The 17,251-nt window shown below is 39.5% G+C and overlaps 1 protein-coding gene across 15 annotated transcripts in view; it reads right to left on the reverse strand.

The window, feature by feature from the left end:
• Positions 1 to 17,251, reverse strand: part of TENM3 (teneurin transmembrane protein 3) — a 416,659-nt gene that overhangs the window by 361,903 nt on the left and 37,505 nt on the right. The window contains exon 1 of one of the 15 annotated variants that reach the window (XM_032186153.1): positions 16,529 to 16,590. The exons of 13 other annotated variants lie outside the window; for them this stretch is intronic. The gene's annotated coding sequence lies outside the window, so the exon portion shown is untranslated. Of the gene's footprint in view, positions 1 to 16,528; positions 16,591 to 17,251 lie in introns of those variants that run through there. One more of the 15 variants, XM_032186167.1, reaches the window with a different exon arrangement.

A 17,251-nucleotide genomic window follows, 5' to 3' on the forward strand; every position in this document is an offset into this window, starting at 1 on the left:
CTGTAAAGAAATTCCTGTTGCCCTGCCTCAGTTTCCTCACCAGTAAGAGCAAACTGCTTAAGCAAAAATACCCAAACTTCTCTTAAGGTAGCCTTTTATTTCAGCCAGGAAATTTCTTGGCTCCACTGAAACCAGACTGTATATATTTCTCCTTTCCCCAGGGATTTCCTCAAAAACTTGGGGAAATACTGCTCCCATTACAACTTGTAGTTCTTTGTACGATGACCTGTAGATCAGGCTCACAAATGTCTTCAAAACCTCCTAAAACACGAGAAACTGATTCTGAGTTAAGGTATGAAAAAAAAAAAAAAAAAACAAGAAACAACATTTCCTCTACATAATAGCTATTCTTTTGTCAAGAATGCTCCATTTAAAAATAAATACAAGGATTACCATCATTATAGGCCAATGCCAAGTGACAGTTTTGCACATCACCACCACCTGGAGCTTTTATTTCAGGGTGTTTTCAGTCCAACATCTGAACATCTTTCACAGCCCGGTGTCAAACAGAATCAATAGACAAGACACCCGATTACCTGAAACACTGCAGCATCTTTTCAGCCACATGCTGATGAGAATCCCAAACACAATAGAGTCTAATGAAGTTAGCAATGAAATTTTGTAACAATTTAAATCAATCTAAGTCACTACTTCTGTTGTCCTGCCCTGTTACCCTGTCCACAGTCAAATACACCCTCCTTTCTTCCAATATTTTAATGATTGCAAAGAGTGCTGTTTCAGAAAGCAGTCACGATCCTGGAGGAAATAAGAGGGGCTTAAGGTTAATATTTGCTCTGAGCAGCTTTCTGAACCAGCCTTGCAAGATTTTATACAAGAACTGGCAACGATGCAAAAAAACAGTGCTTCCCTGCCTTACTTGTGCTTGAACATGTATTAGGCGTACATGGCAGGGGCTTGGTGGCAGGGGGCTGCAGGGGTGGCCTCTGTGAGCAGAACCCAGCAGCTGCCCCATGTCTGATCAGAGCCAGCTGCTCCAAAAGGGACCCGCCGCTGGCCAGAGCCAAGCCCATAAGAGATGCTGTTTGCCCCTCTGTGGGAGCAGGCTGAAAAAAGGGGGGCAAAAAAACTGCTGCATGACAGCAGCTGGGAAAGAAGAGTAAGAAGCAGCCCTGCAGAGCTCCAGGTCAGTGCAGCAGGAGGGCAGGAGGTGCTCCAGGCACGGAGCAGAAGTTGCAGCCTGTGGAGAGGCCCCTGGTGGAGCAGGCTGTCCCCCTGCAGCCCATGGGTCCCACATGGAGCAGATCTCCACGCTGCAGCCCCCCATGGGTGGAGGAGCCCCTGGTGGAGCAGGGGCTGAGAGGGACTGTGAAGAAGCAGCAGAGACAAAGTGTTATTAGGGACTGACCACAGCCCCCATTTCCTGTTTCCCTGCGCCACTCGGGGAGGAGGTGGAAGAGGGTGGATGGGGGGAAGGTGTTTTTGGTTCCTCACTGTGCTAGTCTGCTTGTGATAGGCAATAAATTATATTAATCTTCCTACACTTAGTCTGTTTTGCCCATGACAGTAACTGGTGAGCAATTTCCCTGTACTGTTCTCAACCCGAGACCTTCTGATTTTATTTTCTCCACCTTTTCCTTTGAGAAGGGGGAGTGAGAGAGCAGCATGGTGGAGTTCAGCTGCCCAGCAGGGTGAAGCCACCCCAGAACTACAACAGAACACTAACTTCACAAAGGCGAGTTTTGGTTAAAAAAACACAAGCCAAAGACTTCTTGCCATTTTCCACAGTCTTACAAGGACTAAACACATCTATCTACATTTGCATCCTCTTACTGAAACACAGAATCATTGGTTAAATTTCTACACAGTCGTTCTTTGTAAGTTAAAATTATTTATTTTTTAAACCATTGTTTTACACCCATAATTGGAGATAAGAAAAATTATGAATTTAATTTCTTATCCATTACACACAGCCAAACTGAGTGATTAGTTAGAATTTCAAACATAAGAGTAGATTTTTTCCGTGGAACCTCTAACAGAGGCTTATTTTTTATTTTTTTTTCTTTTTAAATAAACTTTAAAGGTTAATGACAATCCCATTACTTTAAACAGTCTATAAAACTTCGTCAGACACTTTTACCCATTAATTTATAGAAGCCTACAAATCAGAGTATCCAAACTACTGAGCAACCTAAAACCCACTGTGCTGCTAACAGTTTGCTCAGTGATCAAGCTTGTTACATATTTTAGGAAAAGTTCATTCTCATCTAATTTATGTAGTAAATATATAGTTTGATTCCCTCTACACACACTACTTAACTTACACAGAAATTCTTCTTCACAATGGTAAAACTGTGATATCCCAATTAGGCTGAGTAAATCTGCAATCTGCATGTGATATTTTAGCACACTAGAGATGGAAATCATTCTTTAAAATACTCTGCACCATCATATGGTATTTTATCCAAAGTTTCATCATTTCTATAAAACAGCTTGCAGTGATTTGTTACATGATACTCTGAAATATTCTGCAGCTGTAGCAAGACTAAAGGCTGTCTCCTTTATTCAATTACTTACAGGGATCTCAGGAATTCTTTAAAAAGCCTACTACAATATCCACTTGTAAGGCTGTCAGGTTCAGGGCAAATCAGCTTCTATTGAAGTGGGAAACAGACAACAAAGCGTTAAAGATGCATGCTTGCAAAAGAAATTTTATTGTTTCCTTTTTGGTAGCTCCAGCTTTCAGAGTGTATAAAGAAAACGTTAAAGAGATGGGTATCACCTCCACAGATTAATGTGCGAGGGATTATGTGCAAGCTTCCTTTATTTCATTAAAAGGAATGCCTGTTTTGCTTCCCACCACCATCAGTTTCTTTAGTCAACGGTGCAGCCCATGACTTGTATTTGTTTTAGCTTTCAATGCATATGCACGTGTTCAACTGCCTTTATTTTTTAGAAAGGTTAACCTAACAGAAGCTCAATGTGAAATATCACCAACAACAATGGATTCGGCAACAGTCTTCATCTGAAAAGTACTTTTATGTCCTAATCCACAATACGAGGAGTTGTTTCTGCTCCACCCCATTCACTCATCCCTTGTGTGGCAGCCTTTGCAAGCAGAGCCCTCGAAGCCCTCTGGAAATGTAGGGGGAGCGGAAGCGTTTGCTCCTGCTCCTGCGAGGCTGTGTGCTGCTATGTGCTGCTGCATGCCGCCTGTGAAATGCCAAGCACCTTTTCCCTTAAATAGAGATGGAAAGTGCTTGACACCATGGGAAAACTGACATATTTCCAAAACAGCTTTTTCAGATTTCCATTATTTTTTCCTCTTTCTGTACTGGCAAGCCATAAGGATGCTGTGGTCTGTAAAGCAGACAAACCTGGTCAGTTTAGCAACTGTAGTTTGAAGTAGCACTGCCTGATCTCTCTGCCTCTTCCTCTTGCCTGAAGGTGACAGCCCTGCAGTTGTAATGGAAGCAAATATACAGCAAAGCTACTACAGTTCACAGCTCACAATATTAACTCAGAATTTTACATATATTTCAAGCTACTGTTGAATGAAAATCATGCCTTGATGATAATGCGGTCATGAGACCCTATACCCTGTGGTAAAGCTAGAAGGACTATGATCTTTTTTCCCCTCTTATTGGAAATAATACTCTTCATCCCTTTTTTAAGTCAATTTAACACTGCTAGGTTTACAGTTTCAGACAACAATACGTACTAGTATGAATTGCTTTCTTAGTATGAATTACTAGTATCAGTTTGTATATAAATATATTATTCTTTAAGTATAGATAAAATTAATCTGAGATATCTTAATTATTACTACAAGTAAGACAGAGATGAACATGAGAAGTGAATATTAGTGAATATACCTGATTAGGAGATATTTTAAAGAGCAGCCATCTAATCAATGCTTCTTCAATGCTGCAGAGCCTTGAAGCAGAGCTTTGAAGATGTTGCTCACACCTCCCAGCATTCCAATAATTAAAACAAAGCACACATTCCCTGTTTATCAGCATGACTTTCATTCAGTCATGTGCTTATTATAAAATTACCCTAACTGTGCACATCGAAATGTAGGTAAGCGTGGCTACCTTTTCCAGTGGTATATATCCTTTGTGGTTACCAAGCAAGCAATGATTTTTATTACTGTAGTGATAAAGCTCACGTTTGAATCTTACAAAATATGGATGACCCCTTTTTTTCCACAAAGGGGAGTTCCACTGTTACAATAACGATGACTAGAAAAATAATCGTGCCATTAAAAGGCTTCACTGATCCAGCTGGAACTTCAGATCTATCAAGTAAAGCTGCTCGCAAAGGTTACTGAAAATGCTTATGATCCTGGCAAAAACGGCATTAGAAGAGGATGATGGCTTTTCAGATAGGTAATATCATTTCAGGGAAAGTTAAGTGAAGTTAGGAAAAAAAAAAAAAAGGAGAAAAATGATTCACCTGTTCCATATATACTGAAATTTGAACTTTATGTAGACATATACATTTGTATACTAACATTAAAAATTGATTTATCTTTAAAGATGTGCATCTGGAGAAGTATCTAGCAAGCAGTACAAGTAACAGCAATGCCTGTTTTAAATGGACTGCACATTCAAGCCTTGAAACGTGAACTGTGAAAATGAGCAAAAAAAATGGGATACACTGGTTCTTCTGTGACACGGTTTATTGTAAGGGCAAATTCTACGGTGCGCAGTGGTTTTGTGTGCTTGGAATAATGTTTCCAAGGAACACTCACGCACAGACTCAAGTTCCTCCCACTGCATCTGAACGCTCGCAGATTAAGGAAATGCTTGCAATGGTGTTACAGACAAATGAGAAACCTGCTCGGCAATTATTTACATAATATATCCCCCCCTAATTTACAAGTACAAAAAGACACAGTTATATGTAAAAATACCACATAGAACTAAGCAGAATGCTAAAAAGCTACTTTCTATGTATTATTAACAGCAATACTCAGCTCTCTAACATTAAAGAATAGCAACATTAAACCCTCCCTTGGAGGCGATTATTTTCATTGTTGATAGGTCAGAAACAGAGATTTCACAAGTTAACCTCTGAATAAAAGACAGCAAGGCTTTTTAGGTCATGAGGTCCTACATGAGGTCTCTCAGAAGACAGGCATAAAAGTCCTAAAATAACAAGCACACACACAGGTTTCTCTTAATTTGCCCTGTTGGATTCCTATAATAAGTGCTTAACAACTCCATCCCCAGAGCAACTCTGCAGTCATCAACAAGACCATTTACCACATGATTTAGCAAACATATTTCCAGGATTTTCACTTACATATGCTACACGGAATTGGAATAGGAATTAATGTAAGGCAATTTATGGGTAATATCACTCCTGCCTTCACGGTTCTTTTCATATCAGATTCAAGAGGAGTAAGAGGCATCATTTCCAAGAAGCACACAGAAGGTACAAAACTAAGGGACCAGTCTCCTCCTCTCCCATTTATTCTGTTACGGGCAGTCAATCAAGTATCTTTCTCCTTCCACCCTAGAATTCCACCCTGAAGGAAGACGATGGGAAAAAAACATCAAAATTTAGCAGCATTCACATAAAGCAGTGGTGAAATTCAAACCACTGATGACATGTATGATCAAGCACCCATCTTTCACACAACAAGCCGCTTTGTTTTCTTTAGCCCACAATAATTTCCCTAACTGGGAATTACAGAACCGTGCAGAATCTGAGTAACATCTCCGTTAGCTGTTTGCCCTCTGCCGTAACAAATACAGTGAAGCACTCCAAATGGCACGAAGCACTAACACAACGTGGCATTGTAATTGAAAACAGAGATACCTGTACCATGGCAGAGACTGTGTTTAAGCCAGTGGACCAAAACAGTTTCCCTACTCCCTCACCCACACCGACCTTTTCCACAAACTTGCACGAGGGAAAGAACCAGCATACAAACGGAGGTGAGAAGTGGTCACCCACACTGGAAGTCAAGGGATGGGCTCCTGGGATTCCTACAAACACCTGCACAGGGCTGCTTTAGTACGGGATCAACACTGCCACTACTCCTCGTCCCTTGCATCCTTCTCTGTAGGCAGTGAACCACTTTGCATGTGCTGTTCTCCAAGTAGTGCCAAATCTACCTGGACTAGTTTTTGCTGCAGGGAAAAGTTGTTCCCTATTGTTCTTTCACATCACAAATCAGATGTCTTTGAAGATCCACATTGACCAAAAGGACCCCACATTGGTGGAAGATTGGTGAGACCGACATTACCACTCCCTGCCCCTAAAATCCCCAACCCCTCAATCTTCATTGGTATTTTAAGCATGCTTTTCTTATCTTCTTGATGTGTCTCTAGAAACAGAATAAACTGACTTGGCTAGGAGTCTTTTGGGTACCTCATCTTTCAGTAGTTCCCAAAGATCACTCGTTACTGCTCTGAAATATTCAGGACTATAAAGAAAACAGGAAAAAAAAAAAAAAAAAAAAAAAAAAAAAAAGAAGGCATGGTTGCACGGTTTCTGTTTCCTTCTTTTAGGAAAGGAAGAGAGCAGGAGGTAGGAAGTTGCAGCTTAACATCAGCTAACTTCAGTTTCCAGAGAAATACAGAAGTAAATAGTGCAGGAAGACTGAATGATGGAGCTGCCATCTGCTTCTGTTCTCAGCAGGTTTTTGGAAAAGCAGCTACCTTGGTTAAGTGCCTGTCAAATATTGAAGAAAAGAGGGCAGCACATAACCTGAGGGGAGTGAGGCAAGGAAGGAAAGCTCTGGTAGCCACTGGTCTACAGTAGATGTCTGCATCCACCTCCTTTCTAGTCCCAAACCAGAGAATTTCTTCAGGTCCATAAGCACCCTGCGCATTCTGGATCTGCATTGCTACTACTAGTGAAACAACAACATCTATCTGCATGGAGAATCTTCTGCACCTTTGGTCTGCATCAAACTCCTTGAGATGCAGCTAATCAGATTACAAACAGGCTTCACAGAAGATTAACTGTAGGCAGGATTAATTATAGCCAGCTCTTTCTGTTTTGCAAAAGTATTTTCCATCTTCTTTTGTGATATGCATCACTGGATAATTTACTGCACGTAACACCCAGAGATGTCACTGCAAACAGACACTATTCCAGGTACAAATCCCACTCAACTGGTCTTTTTCTTAATGACTGATAATAAAATTAACAATATTTTATTCACCCATCAGTTTATTGAAAACAGCAATTGAATCACTGTTGTTGTGTCAAGCACTGGATAATTCTGCGTGTTGGCCGCTATTTCGTACTGCTGTCTGCTTTTCTTCTTCTTCCCCGAGGTATGGCACCCAGAAATCCTAACATTTCAAAAGCTGTGAAACACTGCTGAATCAGCAGCATCATAGTGTAACAAACATGTACACGCATACAAAAAAAAAAAAAAAGAACTTGGTTTCTAACATAAAAAGATGCATTTTTATCATTTAGTTTAACCTGTAACTATCCATACTCTGTAGGCAGGATCACACCCTGAATGCATATTTTTAAGACAACACCTACTTAAACAATGGCCGTACAGTGAATGAGGCATTTCTGTGACCCCAAGTTTCATTCTAAGACAGGTATGTAAGCAGTTTTGCTGGGGATATACCTCATAGTTAAAGACATGGCAATGCATCCGATCCGTGATTACTTGCTCCCAGGATACAAAATTCCCAATCATCTTCACATACTAGAAGAATACCGGCACTAGGTCCATTTCTATTATATGTTGCTACTCAGCTGAGGAGAAATATAACCATAAACACACATGTGTAGAGAGAAAGTCAAAACTTTTTCAAGGTCCTATGAAAAAGAACTAAAGATCCATCAAAAGGCACAGTACATTATAAAAAAAAAGCAGTCATGAGCTAGTAAAGAATGCTAGCACTTATAAGCACAGCCAATGGAAATATGGCAGAACAAGTTTGATTTCTTTTGCCTGTTTTTAAGTGGTTTTATACACCAGAACCTTCCCAGCTCTCACTCAGCAGTTTTTAAAGCACCTGATCACCTCTCTCCCTGTAAATAAGCACGTACTTCCATGACATGTACAACATGAAGACTGCAGAGGGAACACCTACAGCTCTTTTTGGTGTGTGCCGAGCAGTTTTAGCACTGTAGGAACTGAAGAGCAAGCAGCATTCCATGGAACAAAGCGTTCACAAGTGACATTGCTTTATTGAAATAACATTTTATTGCGTTTAATTGGGATAAAATACATGAATGCTGACTTGAAATCAAATGTGCAGATAACTTTTTAAATTTACATTTCCAGCATAATGATCCATTTTATCTCTAAGTCTGATGAAGATGAGAATTACTGTTCTGAATATTGCTTATTCACTATTTGCAAGGGAGTGGTACTAGATGCTCCTTCTACTTTTTTCTAAGCAAAACATATATAACACTACTGAGGTGGCTAGGCTTACAGACTAACAATGAGATCATTTCTAATCAGGAAAAAACGTTGCATTTCACTTTCTGAGAAAAAAAAATCCTACCGAAAGAATCACCCTTCAATGCCAATTATTCTCTCCTGAAAGGAAGTCTAAACCTACCTCTTGGACAGTGTTCTCACTGATGATTTAGTAACATATATAATGTATACAATGCTGTAAAGCAAAACACAGAAAACAAATCCATCCAAATAATCCACTGGTATAATACTAACCTGCTATTCAATAAATCCTTGAACAGACAAGTTTCTATCTCAAAGCCTTACAGTTTAAAGGATGGAAAAGTTGCAGTTAATGCTACAGGAAGATAGTTGCCTTGGACTATGACCACCAAACCTTCTGAAAACAGACTTGAAATTATTCCTTTAGCCAAAAATTTCAAGATAAAATTTATGATCAAAACTTTTCATGATCAAGTAAGTGTCAGTGGCTTTCTCCAGCTAGTCTTAATTTTTAGGATAACGGCAGAGATATTGCACGCACACGGAATCTGAAGATGAAACACGGGGGTTAACAGTGGTGGTATCTGCAGCAGGAGGGAATGGGACAAGCGGGTGGAACGACTGTCACATCCACACTGGTATGCAACTGCCTGGGAGCAGAGGGATCACCCCCAAAAAAACCCTGCCACAACCATGAGGAAACCTCAGCTGACCAGCACCTCTCTTTTCCTACTTTAAACTCTCATGGCTTAGTCTAGAAGATGAAGAATTTGGGGTTGTTTCATAAAACTGGCAGGCTGCAAGGTCCCAGATGACACCCAGAAAACAACGCTCTTTTAATGCCATGACCGTATCTACCTCAAACGCCCTCCCCAGTACCACTGGGACACGCTGCCATGGTTATTTCAGTACAGAAGTCGGTTCCAAATTGAAATCTGATCTTCCCCGTAGAAGGCAGGTGTCCTCCTTTCAATGTAGCTCAGAGATCACAACATGCAAAGCTTCACTTGTAACACAGCTGTGCCGAACAGCCTCTGTATAACAATGTTATTGCTCAGTGCTCATGAGGACGGTCATTAAGCACCTATTGGCATGTCACATCTTCTGCCTTCCACAATGACTAAAAAAGAGCAAGGAATTTGGGGTCCAGGAATTGGAAAACAAAAACACAGGTCCTTAAAGAAAGAGTATTTCTGATGATATTTCAACACTGGAGAAACACAGTGCTGAGAGGGTGGCTTTTGGTCAAGACAGACCTCCTTCTCCACACCGCCACACAGCAGAAGTGGAGCTCCTGGGCTCTCCTTCAGTGGGAGACAGCTTGGGCCATCAGAGACATCTGCAGAGCTCCTAACAAAGAAACCCATCTAAATCAAACACTCCTGTATGCAAATGGAGGGTTAAGTCAGATGACTTATGGAGAACTTCTAAATTTATCATGGTAAGATAGCTGCAGCTTAATTAAGGCTGTTATCAGCTGCCACTATGAATATTTGCTCTCAGCTCGCCAGTTCTCGCCTCAGAAATCTGACTTGATTTAGCAACTAGTATACATTAAAGACAGCGTTCAATAATTGTAGCAAAGTTGTGTACAAATACACGTGTCAGTTTCTCATTCCCATCCCTTGTACTGTGAATGGCTTGTTTCTTCGAGTAGACTTACACTTTTAAAATGTTTTAATTAAAGCACATTGGTTTTGATAGCTTGAGTGATTGGTGCTGCCAGTGACCTAAATAAGAGCATCTAGTTCCAGAAAGCATTCACTGACAGCTAAACAGGCTTGTTTTATTAACTTAATTCCAAAGATTTCAATACCAAGAAGTGAGCACTGCATGCAGGAACATCTTGCCTTTTACTAAGTTAGCGGTGGCCATGAAGCCAACTGTTATGACCCTTCTACATTAACTGTTGCTGAAAAATTGTTCCTCAGATAACTGAGGTTTGGGCATGAACACTATTTTAGCCTGAACACTGTTAATGTACAGGTAAGTGTTAACCTCCTCCCTTTATAGTTAAGGTTAATTTTATCCTTCTTGCAGTTGGTTGTCTTTCATTTTTGCTACTCTGTCTTCCTTGCCAAGCAATTTTTTTTTTCCTATGCAGATTACAGCTTAATACAAATTTACACAAGTCTTTAAAGTGTTCAGAATATCTGACTTCAAAAAAGGTAACTTGAAAATAATTGAGATCTTGTATTTCTTTTATAAAGCATCTAGTATTTTTATGCCACTTGGTGAGATACATGAACTTCACCTCTGCAGAAGGTGCACAGGACAACAACAGAAGTACTAAAAATCATTGAAGAAATTATCATTACTTGGAAACTAGACACGATGCCCCAAGGTGACACCGAAAGTAAAAAGTCAATGGGGGCTCTGGTCTGTGCTATTGTAGTCCTGCTGTCAGCAGAATCTCTCTGTGACCGAAGAAAGGTACGAAGGTGATGTATTGTTGCAAGTAGGGAGCCGTAGCTGACAAATACTTTCCATGTTCCCTACAAAAGCAAGTCCCAATCCTTCAAGTTGATCTATGAAAGCCGGCGGCGCTTTAGGCAAGTATACAGGTTCTTCTTGCACTGAAAAATTAATATGCACGAGGTCACATTGTAGTCGTGCATTTCTTGCAGGCCATGTATTTGCTAATATTCTTTTCGTGATTTTAAAACTTCAAAAAAAAAATGGGTCTTCATCTGCAAATATCATTAGCTTTATCAACTGCTATCACTGCTTTTACAGCATAGTAGTTAAAAATAGAGCACAGCCCTAGTTAAAAAGTACGTGGCAAAAGCCAAAAGGAAGAAAGGAAAAACAGCTTTTAGAACAAAGCCAAACCAAAGTAGTTTTTAAAAAGCAGCCAGAACTACCACGTGAAGATTGAATACTTGTTCATCACACCATTCACAGATCCCTAAAGGAAACAATTTTCCACTGCCCAACAACACAGAGCAACAGTGATAACATCTATATTTAGGCTAAGTCTTTCAACTAGAAAAGATGGTGTTGTTTCTTTTTTTTTTTAAAAAAAAAAAAACGTTTAACAAATTCATTTCTTGGAGAAGGTTATTACTACTCAATAGGGAGAAAGCAGTAACTTGCCTTTGCCAAGTGAATTATCATCATATTTGTCAAAGACAGAAACTTTCCAAAACATTCCTCTTCTGTCATCTGCCACACCAGCAAAATTAGTGAGCCAATAAAGATAATAGCTTCATGTGGTCTTGCCAGCAGAAGGCAGGACCCATGCTACTTTCAAGGGAAATAACACTGGTATACAGGAAATCTTGGGAGCCAACAACCACCTGAAAGGCAAGAGAAAGCTAACTATCCTTGTTATTCTTGCTGACTTTCCCAACATCTCGCTCATGACCCCTATAAATCATCATCTATGCAGAAAGCCTCACATGACAGCGCATCTCAAACCCAGAAGATCTCATACCAGGGAATAATTGCTTCCTCCTGTTATTACCTAATACATTCAGCGCCGCACTGAAGTTATCATTTAAAGGCTCACTGTGATGCCTCATTGTAATTACGGCTGTACAAAATAGCACCTATTTTTATCCCCTGCTCCCCTGTCAGAAACAAAGCACAACCTCAGGGGTTCACATTTGCAAAACCGCACAGTAAAGGAAGAGCTGCAGGTTGTAACCACACACCGACAAGTTAGTGAGGCCAAAGACAACCCCGTTGCTTTGAGCGCAAGTACTATCATGCCATCTGTATTTATACGTACACAATGCTTTTCACAAGAAAAAAAGTAACAGAAATTATCAGGAACATGAAACTTTTACTCCACTTCCCACCCAGCCTGGGAAACCTCCGTGTGAGGTTTTGTGCTGCGGTGGTTTTTGCAGCCAAAAAAGGATGGACTCAAACCATTTTGCTCTGCCCTGCCCAAACTCCGTCTTGAGGGTTGGAGATGAGACCTTACAAACCAGTGTGTGAAAGTTACGAAATTACACAGGATTTTTGCATCTGCCTAAAATCACATCTTTTTTCCTGGTTTAGTTGAAGCTTGAAATAAGACAGAAAATGAGTTCAAACTGAGAATACATTACTGGAGTATTTAAGAACTTCTATAAAAAGATATAGTAAAAGCCATCCTGAAGAGCATGAATGACCTGGAAAACATATCTTCAGCCCCTAAAAGTATCACTGAAGTCTTTGGCTTTTCCATGTAAGCAAGAAAAAACAGAGGAATTAGAACATGTATCATAGAGAATATTTCACTAAAGGACAGAACCATGTATTTCCTGATTTTTGTTGTCTGGCAGCTTTTTTTTTTAATTATTATTATTTTTTTTATTTTTTATTATTCTTTACAAACACAGCAGGTCTCAGCAAGATTTTTAAGCAGGCCAGAGACACCCTCATTGAAGCTCTGTGAACCAAAGCAGGCTGAAAACATGTTCTGTTCTGTATTAAAAGCATTTACCTCCATCACTGTATTTTAATATCTAAGGTCCCCTGTTCTATCCCTACTCCCTAATCAAATAATTTAGAACTTGTGTAAGACAATTTTCATTATGTATTTCACTTGATTTTTTTCATAAAATCTTCAATTTCATTTTCAGTATGTTTAATGAACCTGCTGGGTTACTCATGCACCCTTTCTCACTCAGCATTGCGGCCAATCCAGGTTCTGCTTGGGAACAACAAGGACAAAAAGCCTGCAGGATCAGGAGCACGGTTTGATTTGCTTACACTAACAACATCCATAAATTATTTACTGAACTTCAAAGCTTTGATACTGATGATTAATATAGTGAGAAAAATAAGATGTGCTTGTTTACCATCGATTATTTATTACATATGTTTTACAGTATAATATATGCACAAAATAAAAATGCATTATATTCTTTTCACTAGAACTTAATGTTCTTTCTATTCATTCAAAGATTATGGATGGATTATTTGGTAAATTTTCAATAATAGAAGATGCAAAGAAAATGGCCTTTTGAGAAAAAAAATAGATTACATTCACACTTTGCAGTAAGAAACTTACATCTGTATATGCAAAACATTACCCAGGACTAGGCAAAAGGAAGCCTTGAATCAAAGTAAACTACTTAGAGAAGTCAATGCAAGTGATAAAATATTAGAGCATAGAACACAAATGATAGCTGAACTAAATTCAGATCCAAACCAGTGAGATGAAAGAATCAACATGTCACTTCTAACCAAAGCAGGACATCAAATCAGTTGAGTAGTTAGAGACCCAAATCTCCTGATTAAGTCTAAGCCTGGGATGCACGATAGTATGCGAGATGCTATTGTTTTTAGCGTGCCTTAGGTCAAACATGGTAAACTTCACACTTCTAACCAGTGATGTTTGTAATAGATTGGATGAAACACGTTTACAAAAGAATCAATAAATGTAAAGACTGGAAAGAATTAGAGAGGCTTGCAGGCTTGTACCTATTGTCTGGGGGAATTACATGTCAGTTCAACTATTATAACTCCAACAAAGGCTTCCTAGCTTTAATTTACTAGAACACATAATGGGTGATGTAGAAGCTGGGAAACACTAGTCAGTCTGAATACATTACTTAACAAACAGTTTAATGAATGTTACAAACATTATTATAGTCCTGGCGTACTCTCTCTGCTCACTCATTTTCACTTTGCAATCTTATCATTAAAGGACATTTCTTTGTGAGGCTGTTCCACTTAAAGTTTAAGTCTCAGAAGCAAGAAACGCTATACCACATTCAAAACATGCATCTAAAATTGTAATAGGCAGCAATGCCAAAAGCTAACTAAATAACTACTGATACACAGCATTCCAGCCTGCCTCACACATGTACCTGTAGAAGACATCACATGTATTTGCACAGCTTTTGCACTTTTAGTAAATACAGGTTAGACAGAGTGTCCGAAATGTGTCTTGAAAAAATCATATATAAGCAAATATATAAAAGGAGACTAGAAAATAAATGTAGGCCACAGTGGAAAGGAAAAAACAACAATGAAAAAGCACAACAACAACAACAACAAAAACAGCATTCTTTAAAACAAAAAAGACTGGCCAATGTCAAAAAATACAGCCAGCTCACACATTAAAAAGAGTAATATATTCTTTTCCTGAAGATAGTTCAACTCCTCAAATAGTTCTTGTGAAACAAAACATCCACACCCTCTCCAAATTAAATATGTCAGTCCTCTGAGCTTTACTCTTCAGTTCAATACGCCTTTAATTCAGATGTACAGCCTAAATCAAAAAGGCACAACTTCTGCATTACAATTAAATAATTAAAACCTAAGGTGTAGTTTTACACCATGCTGAACTTCAAGGCTTATCTTTGAATATCACAATATTTTCCCCTCATATAATGTCATTTATAAAGAAGAAAACGAGAAAACAATGATGAACAAACAATCCATAAGCTTTTCCAGATAAACCATATGGCCTACTGTTCAAACAGACAAAATGAAATTTTAAACACACAATAGGGTTGTTTAATGCCATATTCTGCTGGGTAAAATTGGATACAGAAGGCTGGGTTTCTCCATCCCAGGTTCCCTCTTCAAACCACAAACTGTTCATGTGCAGCTGATAAGTACAGTATCTCTGAAACTCCCTTTATAACCCAGTGCATACATTGAAAAAATCACTGGAGTGCATTTTTTCCCAGGAAAATGTGTGAAGAACCCCATTTGTGAAGACAGAAATGTATTCTATCGTAGGGTTTTGAATAACAAGTTATTGAGTTCTTGTTCTACCGTGATGGGAAAGCCTCACTTGGGACTTTCTGGTTCGGATGACAAGAAGTTGCTATGACCATAAAGGAAAAGGTATACATATATCTGCATTAAAAAGAATGTCCTTGCTACTGAGAGAAAGGCTGTCGATATTACTACACCAGGACATAAGTAAACAGAACTCGTGTTCATTTTCAGTGCATTCAACGCTTGCAAGTTTAGACAAGAGGATGATAGTACAGTTTGTTCCACTGTGTTTCTGCATGGTACTACTTTTGTCTTCTATCCTGTCTGCATCAATTTGTATAGTTAACACACTCACACGTGCTTTAACTATTACAAAGTCTTGCCAGCAGCTACACTACATCCTCAGAAACAAATATGCATATTTGACATCCCGCTTTCTTTTCATTAAAATCTACTTTAACGACTTGAGAGCCATGTCACTTGGACAGTCAAGGTCATGATTTCTGAAGAAGGTTCACTGCAGGCAAATCCCAGAGGGCTGTGAGCCTCTCTTTGTCTGGTCACATCAAAAGGATGTTTAAAAAAGGGTTAATCATAGCTTTAAAGTAAAAAGGAAGCACACTCTACAACAGAGGCTGCTGTTTATGCTCCTTTGGGCTGTTCATTGTGGAAATCTGGTTGACAGAAATTGGGATGAAAAGCTTAGAAACAGCTATTCCAAGAAATAGCTGCCTCAGAAAAAAGAGGACACCCGATTAACCTTTTGGTATATCATTAGCCTATTAAACTGTAGCATTCTGCAGTGAAGAAACATATTATGCAGTTATTTTTGTGAAAAGAAATCTTACTCACGTTTATATTCCAGCACATTCCTTCTATTTGTATTATCGTAGAAATCAAGTATTTTAGATGTTAGAATCAACGGCTTGTTCTACTGGTGGCCCACATGGCCCAACCCTATGGCACTGAGCAGCTCCCAGCTTTTACTGGAGTGAAGGGGCTGGGCACTGCCGCATTTTGGAAGCAGGTAAGACACACCTTCAGTCAATAAAGGATGTGCGCTGTGAGAAACTAGGGGAAATGTTTGCCTGGGAAGAGCTATGATTCATCTTTCCCCAGCCAAAAATTGTATCCCCAGCTCTACCCCCTTTCAAAATCCATTCTCAGCACAGCTCAATAACTGAACAAACTGAAGGGTGTTTTCTGGCTTTTTTTTTTTTTTTTTCCTGGCAGAGAGTGAGGGAAGAAGCATAACTATTAAAAACTTTTGTTTGTCAACTAGAGATGGGGGAGGTAAGAACTTTCGCATTTTGAAAGATAAAGGGTAAGATGTATGTAACGCCAGAAAAGGTTGAGGACAAATATTACTTGGTTATAGGCATCCACAGAAAAGGGCAAACTATTTTTACATATGGAAATGTCATCCTTCTCAAACCCCGTTCTCAGTTTTCTCTCACTTCCCTGCCAATATGATAGCAAATAGGAAACTTAACAATAGCTGACCTCTAAGTTAAAGCAATTGTTGCCTGATCGTTGCCTGTGTCTCGGAGATCCACCTTGCAATAGACTCCTGCGGAAAACGGAAAGCCAATTAGTGAAGCAGAATCAACTAGGAGAAAAGTGCACTCTTTCTCACTAACACAAAAAAAAAAAGTTAGAAAATTACAGCTAGACTACATACTTAAGTGTAAGAAGTGTTGTACAGCTCTGTGAGGAGTAAGCAGTCTAGCAACAGCTGCAGTATGAAAACAGCTTCTTTGGCTTCAGAGCGAAAGAGTGAGGGGACAGCAGCAGAAAGATTGTCTGTTTCTGCTTGCTAGTTCATCTGAAACCAGAACATTTTGCCAAAATATACACACTTCCTAAGGAGCTGTGACCCCTTACTACGGGGATGGGGGAGCTTTTACCACAAGGATGGCCAAGTGCTCTGCGAGGCTGTGGGGTCTCCATGCTGCAGGTACCCGTGGCCTAGATGTGGCATGGAGCAACCTGGCCTCACCAGGCCTGCTCGGAGCTGAGCAAGGAGCAACCTCTGGAGGTCCCTCCCAACTTAAATACCTGTTCACACAGAATCACCACATAATTTCTAACAGCAATTATTTTTTACAGTAACACAATTTCTGCATTCAGGCTCTCAGCGCACCTGACAGAGCAAGGAGCCTGAAGAGCACGGCATCCTTCAAGATCTCTGGTAAATTAATAAGTGATCAGCACATGGAAGAAATA

Source organism: Aythya fuligula, chromosome 4 (genome assembly GCF_009819795.1).
Source record: "Aythya fuligula isolate bAytFul2 chromosome 4, bAytFul2.pri, whole genome shotgun sequence".
Classification (NCBI taxonomy): domain Eukaryota; kingdom Metazoa; phylum Chordata; class Aves; order Anseriformes; family Anatidae; genus Aythya; species Aythya fuligula.